The sequence below is a fragment of the Dendropsophus ebraccatus genome, chromosome 7 (genome assembly GCF_027789765.1).
Source record: "Dendropsophus ebraccatus isolate aDenEbr1 chromosome 7, aDenEbr1.pat, whole genome shotgun sequence".
NCBI classification, from domain to species: Eukaryota; Metazoa; Chordata; class Amphibia; order Anura; family Hylidae; genus Dendropsophus; species Dendropsophus ebraccatus.
In genome coordinates, this window is record NC_091460.1 from 92,344,762 (window position 1) to 92,359,708 (window position 14,947).

Sequence of the window (14,947 nt, forward strand, 5' to 3'; positions counted from 1 at the left end):
CTGGTTTCTCCTGACTCCTGCTTAGTTTCTTTTGACCTCGCTTGCTTGCTGCCTGCCTCTGACCATATTGCCTGTTTATTGACCGTGCTTTTTGGATTGTGTTTTTGTACTGCGTTGCCTGATTGTTGTGACCCGGACTGTCGACCATTCTTATTGTTTGTTCGTTTTGTCTTGTCTACTGTTTCACGTATCCAGGCCAGGGATCGCCGCTAAGTTGTCCGCTGCCATTTTAGGGCAGATTGCGGCAATTAGGTAGGGACAGCTCAGGGTTCACTGTCTGTGTGTTTGGTGTGACTGGTCCTGACACTTATATAATGAATCGGCCATGATAGCATCACGTGGCAGAGAGTTCTACAGTCTTACTGCTTTTACAGTAAAGAATACAGAGTTCCATAGTCTCACTACTCTTACACTAAAGAAGACCAGTACTGAATTTACTCTTAAAGGGCTGACACCAAAATTGCTCTTAAAGGGCCTCTTACAAGTTCGCCATTAAGGGGCCAGTACAGAATTTGCTTTTAAAGGATCCATACTTTTTTTTTTTTTAACACCACCAAGCTCCAGATACATTTGTTTATTTCCCAGCCTATAAAAATTGGTTTTCCTAGGTCTCTCACTATAACACTATGTTGACAGACTTAAATTGCAGTCTGTTGTCTCCATTAAGGATGACAACATTGTTAAGAAAGTCCAGGTACTTGATGTTCTAGTGCAGGCTGCTCATATCTGGTTTTGTTTGCCTCTTACCTGTTACAATTAGAGGTTCAGGGTTTTTCCCTTGATTATTTTCCTATATGACCACTGATGCTGTCATTTCAATATATCTTTATGGATTGGAATAGGAAGAGTAATAGTATATATTTACAAATCATCTAGGGCCAATTAGGCACATTACTATATCTTTTATCTTATATATTCTTTAATACTAGTTCTAATACTACACTTAGAAAACTACTGTTTCGGGTGACTCTGGGGAAGGAGAGGGCTCTCATAATAATCATTATTCCATTGAACCCTATTAGTCTATTTTTACCTAATAAATACTTCTTTTCTTGCAGGCCATATGGGTGTTCATTCTATACAAGCTCTATAGAGCTTGGATGTAATTACTTGTTCCTTTTTTTTTGTCATGCTTTCCCTCCCCCCTTCCCTCCCTCTCTCCCCTTCTCACTTTCTTAGTGCACTTCTTAGTACTGCTCTGACTAACAGCACCCTTCCCCATACACTTAAAGTACACAAATGACTTCTATTAGATTAGTGTCTTATAATGTAAAAGGCTTTAATTCACCCAACAAAAGGGCTAATATACTTTCTCTTCTTAAATCAGACAATGCATCTGTTGTGTTTTTCTAGGAAACACGTTTTAAAATAGATTGTATACCTAAATTACCTACTAGCTATTGTTCCTTGTGGTTTCACAGCACCAGTACAAGCTTGTCTTCAAGAGGGGTTTCTATAGTTATTGGCCAGGCTTAAGAAGAGATTAGGAGAACTAGGTGTGGTAGACTCTTAGAGGACATTGCACCCTACTGAAATAGATTACACTTTCTACTTAGCCCTACATGGGACGCACCAGTGACTGGACTATTTATTTCTTTATGAGAGTTTACACTCAGCCCTCACACATGCAGATATAAGTCCTAAAACTCTGATCACTCCCCTATATCTGCAACTATACACCTTCCACATTGCTAGGAGAGACTGGAGACGTGGCAACTTAAAGTGACTCTGTACCCACAATCTGACCCCCCCCCCCCCCCCCCCAAAAAAAAAAAAAAACGCTTGTACCTTCGGATAGCTGCTTTTAATCCAAGATCTGTCCTGGGGTCGGTTCGGCAGGTGATGCAGTTATTGTCCTAAAAAACTACTTTTAAACTGTCAGCCCTGTGCCCAACGGCCTCTCTGTCCCTCCTCACCACCCTCCTCATCATTGGGAATGCTCCAGGCAGATTGTCAGCACGGCACATGGGCTGGAGTTTTTACTGCAGAGGAATAGGAAAAATGGTGAAGAGGGTGGGGAGGAGGAACGGAGAGGTGGTGCAAAGTTAGGGCACAGATACTCCAAGCCACGGACGTTTGACACAGGGCTTTAAGTTTAAGGGTATATTCACACGGGCGGGCTCGCAGCGGGCTCGAATCTCGCTGCGAGCCCGGCAGGTCCTGGCAGTTCCCATACACTACATACTTGCTGTGGTCTAAACGACCGCAGCGAGTATGTAATTATACCGCCCTTAACCCCTTCTGCTCCCCCGCTGTGTATATACTTTACCTGTCCTCGCTGCACGGGTCCGGCGTCTTGCTCTCCTGTCCGGCCAATCAGTGTGTTGCCCAGCCGCAGCCACTGATTGGCCGGGCGGGAGAGCAGGACGCCGGACCCGTGCAGCGAGGACAGGTAAAGTATATACACAGCGGGGGAGCAGAAGGGGTTAAGGGCGGTATAATTACATACTCGCTGCGGTCGTTTAGACCGCAGCAAGTATGTAGTGTATGGGAACTGCCAGGACCTGCCGGGCTCGCAGCGAGAATCTTGCTGCGAGCCCGCCCGTGTGAATATACCCTAAAAGTTGTTTTTTAGGACAATAACTGCATCACCTGCCAAACGGACCCCAGGACAGATCTTATATTAAAAACAGCTATCCGAAGGTACAAGTGGTTTGGGGGGGACAGATTGTAGGTACAGAGTCGCTTTAATGAAACACTGCTAGACAACCCTTCCTATGTAAAAAGACTTATGGTGTGTTTAGACAGAGAGATTTTTTTGGACAGATTTTTAAAGCCAAAGCCAGGAACAGACTATAAACAGGGAACAGGTCATAAAAAAAGGACTGAGATTTCTCCACCCCTTAAATCCATTCCTGGCTTTGGCTTCAAAAATCTGTCAGGAAAATAAACACACCATTAGGAAACACCTTGGGGGAGATTTATCAAAGGGTGTAAAATTTAGACTGGTGCAAACTGCCCACAGCAACCAATCACAGCTCAGCTTTCCATTCAGCACTGCCTAAAGCTGAGCTGTGATTGGTTGCTGTGGGTAGTTTGCACCAGTCTAAATTTTACACCCTTTGATAAATCTCCCCCTTGCCTTTTTCTTTCACTCAAACATAACTCCTGGTGTCTCCATGCAGTTTGGGAAACACATAAGACTGTCGTGAGAGGCCTTCTAATATCACTGGGTGCAAGGGTCAAAAAAGAGAGATTAAAAGAAACAATTTCTCTTCTTGCACAAATTTCTGCAGCAAAAAAACACGCTAGCTCTTACATTGACTTAGTAACCCCTCTAAGGGTGCCTTTACACAGAGAGATTTATCTGACCAAAGCCAGGAATGGATTTGAAAAGAGGAGAAATCTAATGGTTTTGGCTGCAAAATACTGAGCAAAAATACTGTGTGTGAACATAGCCTTAAAAATGATACAATAATGAGAAAAAAAAAAATAATTTCCATCAGTTTCAGGTCACAGTGAATGGCCTAGATTACAATGCAGCCCTACATGCTGTGTATTACTCCAATAATGCTGGCTTTCCTATGACATTTCTTTTGCAGTAGGATACTGGAAGAGTGGAGTTGCTGCCTCTGTGTGGCATCCGTGGGGCCCTACTGTTGTCTATGCTACCTTGTGGATGTGTGAAGACTATGGCCAGTATTGCAATTGTTCTTATGTGCAGATCGCTCAGCAAGCAAAGTTTTAAGTTATAGCATTTGTTCTACTATAATTAGGCTTAAAGCGTAACTGTCATTTCAGGGTCATTTTTCTAAAAACATTAAATATCAACAGTACAAGCGATTTTAAGAAACGTTGTAATAGGTTTTATAAACCAAAAGAGTTTCCTTCTGTACTGAAAAAGCAATCTCCCAGCCTCCCCCCTCACTGCAGAAGCAGCAGGATTTCTGTCTCCATTATGTGGCTATGGAGAGGGGAGGGGCTGTTAGGAGTGACTGAGCACAGAGGATTTCTGCTAAGCACAACACCCTGCAATCTTCTCTCAGTAAGTTCATAGATAAGCACTGACCTTTCTGACACCTGAATTTAGCGTTTTAGGTGCCCAGACAGTCTACAAACAGCTGACCTTCATGCCACCTCTTCCTGCTCCCTCATCTCCCTCAGCCCCTCCCCCCTTCATAGGCTTACAATGGAGAGAGCAGAGCCCGTCTTCACTGGCTTCTCTGTAATGAAGGCGTGTTTGCCTGATAATGCACAGATACGAAGTCGGGGGCAGGCTGGGAGATTGCTTTTTGAGTACAGAAGGAGGCTTTTTTGGCTGATGAAACCTATTACAGAGTTTCTTAAAATCGCTTATACTACTGATTTCTGCAATAAAAAAAAAAAACATGACAGTTACGCTTTAAGGACTGTCTTTACTGTATTTGTCATGCTCATGTAATTGCACCTTGTCCTGCCAAGATGTTCCCATAATGGCATTGCTGGTCCTTACCTCTAGTACCTTCATGCAGCCACTAGATGGAGCGGCAGGCCTGTATAAGTTACCTTATGGTGGCCCTGACACAGTATATTCTTTATGAGCAGTTGTATACAATATGAGGCTATGTTCACACTACGTATCTTTCCGGCCGTAGTGCGAACCGCGAATATACGCACATAGTTTTGAGGTTGATGCGTTGCTTGAAAGTATACGATATACGGCCGCACAATGCACACTACGTATGAGCTTACGGCGGGATCGTATACGGCGCAGTGAAAAATTAACAAGACCATTGTTTAAGGACGGAAATGTTCCAAGTCACGGCCGTGGATTTCCATGCGGTCCCGTACGGAGTACTTACTTCAGCCAAATTGAACATTATTTTTAGATCCAAAAGGTTCTGTGAGTTTTATTGGGCTGGGCGAAGATTTCCAAGTAAATGACCTGTTTCAGATCGCTTCGAAACAAGCTAGGGAAGCATAACTGTACTACGGGCGTATGTTCGCAATCCGGCGCATGTCTATTTTTCCCACAGCCGTACTTTCAGCCGCACATGTATGGCTGCGTACAAACTACGGCCGTACTCATACGTAGTGTGAACATAGCCTAAAAGTCAGCAGGAAAGTGTCAAAGTGTGTATTGGTGTATTGCCATCAGAAATGCTGACTACCCCTGGTTACCTGTGGCTTGCCTACCAGTTTTCTTTCTCAGGGAAGTTTGTATAGTACGTATTATGCCTTTAAAGTGTTTTCTCTAAATGTTAGGGGTATTGGCACACCTCAAAAGTGGTCCTTAGTCTTTTCCTACATACAACAGCATAGCCCACAGATAATGTTCCTTTCGGGAAACCCATATGCAAAAATCCTAGTCTAGTGGTCTCTTAGCTCAACTTATCCACCAGGACAATTCATCCCCAGCTATATTATGGATAGAGGTGGTGATTGGAGAAATACTGACTTCTTGTGTAGATATTCTTAATAGATTCACAAATTTTACCCAAGACCTCTACCAAACTAAACTGCAATGTACTACAAACGAGAATGTCAGCTACGGTATCTAGACAATATCTCTCTGCTGACACTTATGGATGCAAATAAGCTACTTTTAGAGTTGGAACTGGTCCTACATGATGCAGCAAGGGGGAAGGCCTCTGGAGGATGTCCTTTTGCCCCCTTTATTGGCAGTAATTCACTCCTTTTTTGAATTCCTTTCCTGACTCCTCATATAGAGCCGTAATTGTTCTTATCCCCAAACAGGATAAGAACCCCGTCTTCTGCCGCCCTATATTCTTTCTTAATTCGGACTATAAATTGCTCACCAAAATCTTTGCAAACAAAGTTATCCACTCCCTTATGCATGTTAACCAATCTGGTTTCATACTCGGTCGTAGTACGTCGGACATCAGCAGGGGCGGATTAACTTTATCTTAGGCCCTGGGCTGTTCGCGAAGCCTGGGCCCCCCACCCCACTGTAACTATGGCAGCACTAGCGTTGTGCTCATAGTACAAGATAGATAATGTCATGATGCCCTGATTTGTGAAACAGCAAGAACAGCAATTTTTTACAAATCATGGCAGAATTGTAGCCAGGAGACAATACATCACTGAAAGTATAAGTCTGTTTGGGTGACCATGGTGACCTCAGGGCCACGGGCTACTGCTTGAAACGGACATTATAATCCACTACTGGACATACAGGAACTATCTAATTTTTTATATTTCCCAATGATGGCCTCAAGGGGGAGCTCCAGCAGGAATACAGCAACCTCAAATACGGCTGCTGAAAAAAGAGGCTGTCCCTGCTCAACTGCTGTGACATTGAGTTCTCCCTCCTCTTTTCACAGGGAAACAAAGAGGGGAAAGGTGATATTATGTGTATTGCTATGCAGCATGTCCCAAGTCAACTTCATAATACACGTCAGCTGTTGCAGAACATCACATTACACTTCAGAAGCAGCAGAACATCATAACACACGTCAGCTGCTGCCGAACCTCAGAAACTCATACAGCTCACCCGCCTGCACTCACCTCCCGCACTTCTCACTTCTCTCATGCCCTGCATGCACCTAGTATTGTTGTTACACTCATACAGACAGATCAGGCCTGTACATTAGGCATGAGCAAATTTACAGTAGTAGTGAAGTACTTTGCTGTGCTCGGTGCTTGCTGTGCTGCATCTGAGCTCTGCTCTGGGTGTCTGGAAAATCTGGCTACAATCCTGCAAAACGTCACCTGTGTCCAGCTTTTCCAGACACCTTGAGCAGAGCTCAAATACATGTGGCTGAAAAGATGATGGCCAAGCAAACTACAGGCAGTACACATTCATACAGACAGATAGCTCATACTTGCACACTCATGCAGACAGCTCAATACACTCATACAAGTGTAAAATATTGGCAAAGTGTGGTGGATACAAATTTCTAGGTAATAATGCAACACAATGTTGAAATAAAGTGTGACAATATAAGGGCAAGTATATAAAATAAAAACATGTTACAACATAAAAATGTGTTACTGAAAAGTACATGTGTTTCAAGCTTTTTTAAGGTAGAATATTAGAGACTAGAGATGAGCGAACCTCGAGCATGCTCGAGTCCATCCAAACCCCATCGTTCGGCATTTGATTGGCGGTGGCTGCTGAAGTTGGATAAAGCCATAAGGCTATGTGGAAAACATGGATATAGTCATAGGCTGTATATATGTTTTCCAGACAACCTTAGAGCTTTATCCAACTTCAGCAGCCCCAGCTAATCAAAGCCGAACGATCGAGTTCGGATGGACTCGAGCATGCTCGAGGTTCGCTCATCTCTATTAGAGACCAATCTAGCAATAATGTGTGCCATGTCAGTAATTAAAAGGTGTATTGCTTCTGGAGGATACACATAAAACTCTTGCCTCGTTAACAGAAGAGTAAAATAATTGCTTTTAAAAAATATGTGATTGAAAACAGATTTGATGTCCATGTAGTCTTTTAGGCACAGAAAATCTAGAAGCTGATTTTTCACCGTTGCCCCTGTGAAATTCTTCTGCATACTCTGTCCTGCTGGCAGGTAGTAGCAACTGTATTGTTCAGCTCTCTTTTGGTTGTAGTTCTGTCATCCCCTATTTGCTCCACTGACTACTGATAAGGCCAGCGATGCGATTTTACCTACCTGCACCGTACCTATATGACTACACATATATATAGGCCTCTTGCTCAGAAGCTCCAGCACATTAGAGAGTCCCTGATAGGGTTAACTTATAGTTGGACCATTTCTTACCTTGGAAAACTTCTGATATGGACACTAGAAAGAATGTTTTGTCTCAAGAACTATTTCCCTCAGAGACATGTTTATCAGCGTCCAAGGCCGTTCTCAGAGGAAAGTTGCCTGTCTGCGACAGTGGGAATAATGTGAAAGTATCATTGCAGAGAATGTATTGTTCTAACCTTTTTGAATAATAATAATGAATACTAATATAGATGCCATTGCGCATGACTGAATATCTAAATCACTAGCACCGCCTCATCTATGCCTTATTAGCATTTGTTACCACCCTATATTTTATCTGTCTATAAAATGTGATTACCATAATAAAACTTGGGCCATTTTCTCCAGGCTTATAATCATGATACATTGTCTTATCTGTGTCCATGACGTATAAGTAACGAGCTGGTAATACTGCAGGATTCCAACTCTAGATATAATTAAAAAACCATCCTTTACCTGGGTTTTTGGCTTCTCTCCATAGAGAGAGGTCAACATATAAATTTAACCTTAACATTTGGCGCCCTTGGCAGGGACTCAGCCGCTTGCAAACTAGAACGCAGACTGACGGGATGTGGTGATTTATCCGTCATCGGACGCGCAGATATAACTGGCCAGGTAAGAAAGACTTTCCTTTCTTACGTACTATCTGCGCCTCAGGGGAACGGATCTAATCAGATTCCCGTCACACCTGTGTTCTCTATATATGTTTGTAAAGCTGAGTCTATTTGTTAGACAAAGAACTCTGTAACCCAGGATAGGACAAGGTTAAAGTGCTGCATTGCCGTCGCAAACTGTTGTGTGATTGAGATAAGCTGTTGCTGTATTTATGCTGAATTAAGAAAAGGGATTGCCGAACTTATTCACTTCTGCGTCCTTACGGGGAGGCTGTGATTAATTCTTAACCCTTGTAATACAGCATGGCATCGAGAACAGCTGCGAGGTCACAGACAGCAGGCGCATAACTTTTGGAGTGAACGGGTTCCTGATAAGTGATATCTGTCTCGAGCAGCGGGAACAATACTTGTATTGATCCATTATTTGTGCTTGTACTGTGGTAGAGAGCAGGTCAGAAGATCTGTGAAATACCCCCTTGCCCCCTAGGAGGAATTAGCAACGAGGGACAGTAGGTTGCTGTAGTGCGTCGCCATAGTGTGTCACTGTGACGGCTGGGCCTATAGCAAGGTTGCTGTAGTGCGTCGCCATAGTGTGTCACTGTGACGGCTGGGCCTATAGCGGCTGTGCTTGTTAAAACCTAAGGTTTAGGTTTCGTTCCCCAATACGCTACCTAGGGATTAGCTGAGCAAGGATGAGACAGTTATTCTCTAAAAGAAGGGATCCCCAGTCTCCACAAGAAGTTTATGTGAAGCTGATGTGAAGCTAAGAAAGATATAGTTAGCGATGGGCATGAGAAGATGCAGTGCAAGATCTAGAACAGATCTTTAGGAGGTTTGATATGAAGGCAGATACATGCCTTAGCCCCACCAACCTCTGGCTCTCTGACCAACACTTGGGAAACCCCTTACACTCCTGTGCACACTTATTTTTGCCTTGTGGGTAGGTAACCAGACCTACATGTAACATGCAGGGCAAATGGGTCCTTGGAATTTCCAGGAATCTTAGGGGTTAATCGAAGTACTATCCCTAAGGGGGAATCAAGGATTAGAGTTCTAAGAGGGGAGGGTGTGGAGTAGATAGATGAGAGCCAGAGGGTCAGACAGAAGGAAAACATTCAGGATAATGGGTGGGAAGCACAGGTCCAGCTGGGTGGACATGTCATGTGCCGGTGACCAACAATTTCTAGATAAGACAGAATATTGTAGTGTGTGTGGCAGACCCAAGCCACATCATTATGTTACACCATTGTACCCAGTTTATATCTGTATACAAACCCCAGATCCTGCGAAAAGCCAACCTACGTCCAATGGTGGCGTATAGACCCTATGTTCTGCAGGAATCTTCCCCTTGGTCGGCTGTTGAAGTAGTTACTTTGATTTAAAGTGCCCCTGACCTGATAGTAAGACCAATGCCTTTGTGGAGGTGGGCAGCCTAACCTCAAATAGTGTATAGTGCCATGTAAGTGTCTAAGTACAATGCCACGTACTCAGACAAGGAGAACAGTCCAGCTCATTGCTAGATACAGTACTGAGAGAGCTGAAAAGAGGTTAATTAATGCTGCGTAGTGAAGCAGCATACAAAGTTTTTTTTGTGTGTTATTTGTTATGTTTTGTACAAGGCCATCAACCAGCTCTGAGGGCTGCAGATCACATGCAAGCAGCATTAGAAAAAAAAAAAAGAATCAGAGCTGTTGTGTAATGTAATGTACGCTCCTACATTATACTGTATTTCAGCCAGTCTTACTAAGCTGGTGTTCCCCTTTAGAAGTATGTTACGTGTTACAAAATGTTGATCATTTTCTGTTGTCCCGACCGTGGAACATTTGCTTATTTGTGTACGCCACTTTTCTGTAATCAGCCCTCAAAGATGGCGACGGAAAGCCAACCACTCCCACATATCATCCACGTCTGTATTATAATTGTGACGTCTCAAAACCATGCCCTAAGCCAACACCCTTATATCCGGTTATCTAGTCCGGTGGCCATTTTAACTCCTGGCATTTCTGTCCTCCGCCCATACTGCTTAGTGTCACTGAGGGGGCGGGCACAGGACTCTCCGATAGAGTCTAACAACTGTTTTGCACATTTATTAATGAATATTATTACCTGATGGTGAAGAAAGTTAGACAAAGGTTTGTTGGAGGGAAAAGCAATAAGACTGTTTGAAGGAATCAGGTCTAGTAGACCTATTATTGTATAAGATTGTTATACGGAAGTGTCAGTAGGAGTCAGAGAGAAAAAGTACGTTTTATTAGGAATGTCAAGAGAAAAGTGATAATTGGTAAAGATCAAACGCAGAATTTTGTGCACTTATTAAGAACCCAATGGTATAAGGAGCCTGTAGTAACTTATTACTGTAACTTACACATTTGTATTTAAAAAGTATGTTGTAGGTATATATATGTATCCCAATATATATTGTAAGCAGATTTTCTTTAAGTGTGTGTCCCCAACGTATGATATTTCAAAGAAGAAGTAGTTTACTACAGTAAAATATATATATTTCTATGTAACTTTATTTAACAAGTCTTTATATATATATGTGTATATATGTGTACACATCTATCCTAATAAGTTCTACGCAAATTGTTTTTTTTTCCTACTAAGTTATAAGTATGTGTGCCACTGTCCAAGGTTACAGTCTGGTGCATAAGAGCACAGCGCTGATATCTTCTGTAACTTCAAGGATGTTAGAAAAAAAAATAAATAAAAACTTCCAAGAAGTTTTAACTCTTGTATCTATGATTTTACTGCTCACTGCTCAAGGTTAGAAGTGAAGCCCAGAGCGTTCTGCTTACTGATAAGAGCAGCGTATTGAAGGAATATTCATTTCAGTGGATTTATTTAATTTTTTTTTATCAAAAGAAGGTTAATATGGGACGAGTGTACAATGTTTAATTATTTTTTTAATGTTTTTATTTTTAGGGTTAACAGTTTTGTGATGATTATAGCAAACTTAGCTCATGAATATATATGTACTTTTATCCCTAGTAAAAACCAAACCCATGTCCATGGCTCCAGTCTGCACGCCTTATGCCCCCCCAATATATATATATTTTGTGTTAAGTGCATTGAATCTAGCATCTCTGTTGCCTCTTGATGTAGATTCAAATGGGGGAGGGGATAGAGGTGAATGGAAATGGGAGCAGCCCATTTTGATGGAGTAGCCAATTTTGATGTTTTAAATTTTTTTAAACACCGTACAAATTTTTTATTTTTGAATAAGGATGTTTTTATTACTTATTGTGTTTGATATTTTAAATTGTGAAAGATGAAAATGTAATTGAAAGCCCAAATATTAATGAAAGTTTAAAAGTTTTCATTGTAGATTATCCCAGACTTTTCAAAGATGGATGACACAAGACGCAAGGATATATGGTGACCGCCATGCAGCGTGACGTTCCACTGCAGAAACCGCTCCTGCTATAAGCTGGAGGTGAGGACAATCACTGAGACATGTAGGATGGTTGAAGGTAACTGTGCAGATGTCTATATGAAGCCCACCATTATGGGTTAATTGGCAAATTAGAGATTTGTTTGGTCCCTGGGCTTACCAAAAAGCTGCCATAGAGCGGCTGACGCAACGTTCACGCAGACAAACCCTGATGCCAAAAAGGGTGATGGATGATGGATAAAGCTGGTGATGCGGTGGTTTCTGTGCTCTTCCCAAGGTAACAGCGTACAAAGCGTACAAGGGAATGGGGAGATGTTTCCAGTCTCTTCCTGAGGTAACCGTACATAGTGTACAGGTGGAGGAGGAGATGTGGATCTGTTTGTTTTTAAGTCTTTTCCAGAGACAATCAGCAACAAGCTGTGAGACCAGCGGATGGAGAAGAGGTACTGGGTAAAGATGGCAGTCAGACAGTAAGTAACTGTGTTTGCCGCCTGCCTTGTATCCCACTGTAAGTTATCTGACAAAACCAGCAGAAGGAAGCCATGTGTAATGTGGTGTAGTATCCTCACATTGGGCGGCCCAGGGGACAACAAATATAGCAAAGAGGGTTGTGTAGGGCTGTATTATCTACACCTGTCATAACCTACTGTAAGTAACACCGTAAAGTGCCTGTCTGCATAGTCTGTCATCTTCCTGCCTGTTTTAGGGAATGTAAGTGGACGTCATCCACCTGCCACAGGTGGCCTATACAGGTATGTCCTTGTCTGTATTGGTGTCTTCTTTACAGGTCAGCCAAAACTATGGGAGACGACAAAGCCAATGTCTGAGGTGATATTAGTGGCCTTAAAAGAAGCGATATAACTGAGGCCAAGAATCCAAGTGTCTGTAAAGAGGCCTGTCAGTCAAAAGATGGGTTTAAGGATAAAGGATCCATACCAATGCTACTATTACAAAAAGGATCATATGATATATATTATTCTCATAAAAAGGCTTTGAAACCTTAGGTGATGTATCGTTAACACTTTGCTGTTATTTCTATGGTGGTTATCTTATGTGTAATATATGATGATCTCAGTCAGACAAGAGACAATTCAGTAGGATCCAAATATTATATCGGTAATAAGCGCCCAGTCACTTCATATTATTGGTGTATGTATAATACTATATGATTATGTACAGGAAGAGATGTGACCATGCGACCAGTCATTAGTCCTGTGTGATCTAATCATAAAGACGTTTTCTAGGTACAAAATGAAGTAAAAAGACTAAAAAGAAGTGGAAATTTTTAGAATCCGGTACTGAAGATTGTGAATTCACTAATTGGTTATTATAAGTGAATCTAGAGGTTACATAGTAGGTCACATTGTGGAGATTTTATTGCATTCACCTGTTATGCTGTTTTTGGTTTATGTGTCAATCAACTTTTTATTTTTGCTTTTGCCATGAGATAAGATTTGTTCACATCTAAACTTTTTATTTTCAGAAACTTTTTAAAGTTAGTTTTTGTGACTTTCCAATACCCACATGATACCAAAGTGGTAGAGTCCTTGTGATAGAGTCACATCTGTTATATACAGTGAAGAACTTATTGTCTGATCACTCAGTGTCACAGGGAGACGTAGGAGTGACAGGAGACTAGTTAGGTTCGGGACGGAGGATTGTCTTACCTTTAAAGCAGTCCTACGGTAAAGGGACCTAGAGAAGGGGGCTACATCTGTAGTCAAGATTAGGGACAAATCTTAGGGACAGGAGTGATGAGACAATAAGGTTTGGTTATTTTGATAAAATCCGGAGAGGTATTTGTCATATACATATATTAGTTTGGGTATTGATAATAAGCTTTTATTTGTTTTGTTGTAACTAAGCTGTATATTGATGTATACTATACAGACTCGCCCATTGTTTAGTATTTTCTTTCGGTTATTGCAGATCTTACTACCACATCTGCTGTAAGTTTGTTCCGCCATCTATAACTTTCAATAAAACGTATGGTACTATTTTTGTCTATCCTATGGTGATGCCCATAAACTAATAGGAGTCCTTCAGGGTCTCTTCCAAGTGGTCTTATGCATAATACTGATCTGTTTTTCAGTAAAAGTGTTCATGTGTATTTTCTCTCGTGTAAAACCTCGACAAACAGGAAGAAGCTTCACCCTCATATAAGAGACTAACGTTACTATGCTTTCTTTCTCTTATCGGTTCTCTTGAATCTGTGCCGCCTGGACATTTCTGGAGGTTGGATGCTGTACTAGTACTTGGAGGATGTTTTCACCTGTGGTCCCTTGATCAACCTGCGACTGAGGGTAGAGTCCTTAAAACCTCCGGCTACGACCCAACCACCAGTGATGAACCATATCCATGCTCCACGGATGTCAAATGGGGGAATGATAAGGCCAGCGATGCGATTTTACCTACCTGCACCGTACCTATATGAATACACATATATATAGGCCTCTTGCTCAGAAGCTCCAGCACATTAGAGAGTCCCTGATAGGGTTAACTTATAGTTGGACCATTTCTTACCTTGGAAAACTTCTGATATGGACACTAGAAAGAATGTTTTGTCTCAAGAACTATTTCCCTCAGAGACATGTTTATCAGCGTCCAAGGCCGTTCTCAGAGGAAAGTTGCCTGTCTGCGACAGTGGGAATAATGTGAAAGTATCATTGCAGAGAATGTATTGTTCTAACCTTTTTGAATAATAATAATGAATACTAATATAGATGCCATTGCGCATGACTGAATATCTAAATCACTAGCACCGCCTCATCTATGCCTTATTAGCATTTGTTACCACCCTATATTTTATCTGTCTATAAAATGTGATTACCATAATAAAACTTGGGCCATTTTCTCCAGGCTTATAATCATGATACATTGTCTTATCTGTGTCCATGACGTATAAGTAACGAGCTGGTAATACTGCAGGATTCCAACTCTAGATATAATTAAAAAACCATCCTTTACCTGGGTTTTTGGCTTCTCTCCATAGAGAGAGGTCAACATATAAATTTAACCTTAACACTACTATCTCCATTTTGTCACAATAGACACCAAGTAGAACTCCTGGTATGTGAACGATGCACTGCACCACCTGCCTGGTCACCTCTAAGCACACTCTCCAAAACTTACCAGAAACCACTCGGTTACTTCACAACCGATTTCCCTTAGAACCCTATTACATGGAGCGATCTGCTGTATCAGGCCGATTGTAGATTATTGCTTCGTGTAAAAAGGCAACGGTCATCGGCTGATCTTGTCTATTGCTTCAG

The 14,947-nt window shown here is 41.9% G+C and overlaps 1 protein-coding gene and 1 long non-coding RNA gene across 3 annotated transcripts in view; one reads left to right on the forward strand and one right to left on the reverse strand.

The window, feature by feature from the left end:
• ADGRL3 (adhesion G protein-coupled receptor L3) overlaps positions 1-14,947 on the reverse strand; it is a 643,814-nt gene that overhangs the window by 127,206 nt on the left and 501,661 nt on the right. The window lies entirely within an intron of this gene.
• On the forward strand, positions 7,548-9,963 carry LOC138797573 (uncharacterized). The gene is made up of 2 exons (XR_011363951.1): positions 7,548-8,794; positions 8,850-9,963. It is a non-coding gene; the product is annotated as an uncharacterized lncRNA (long non-coding RNA).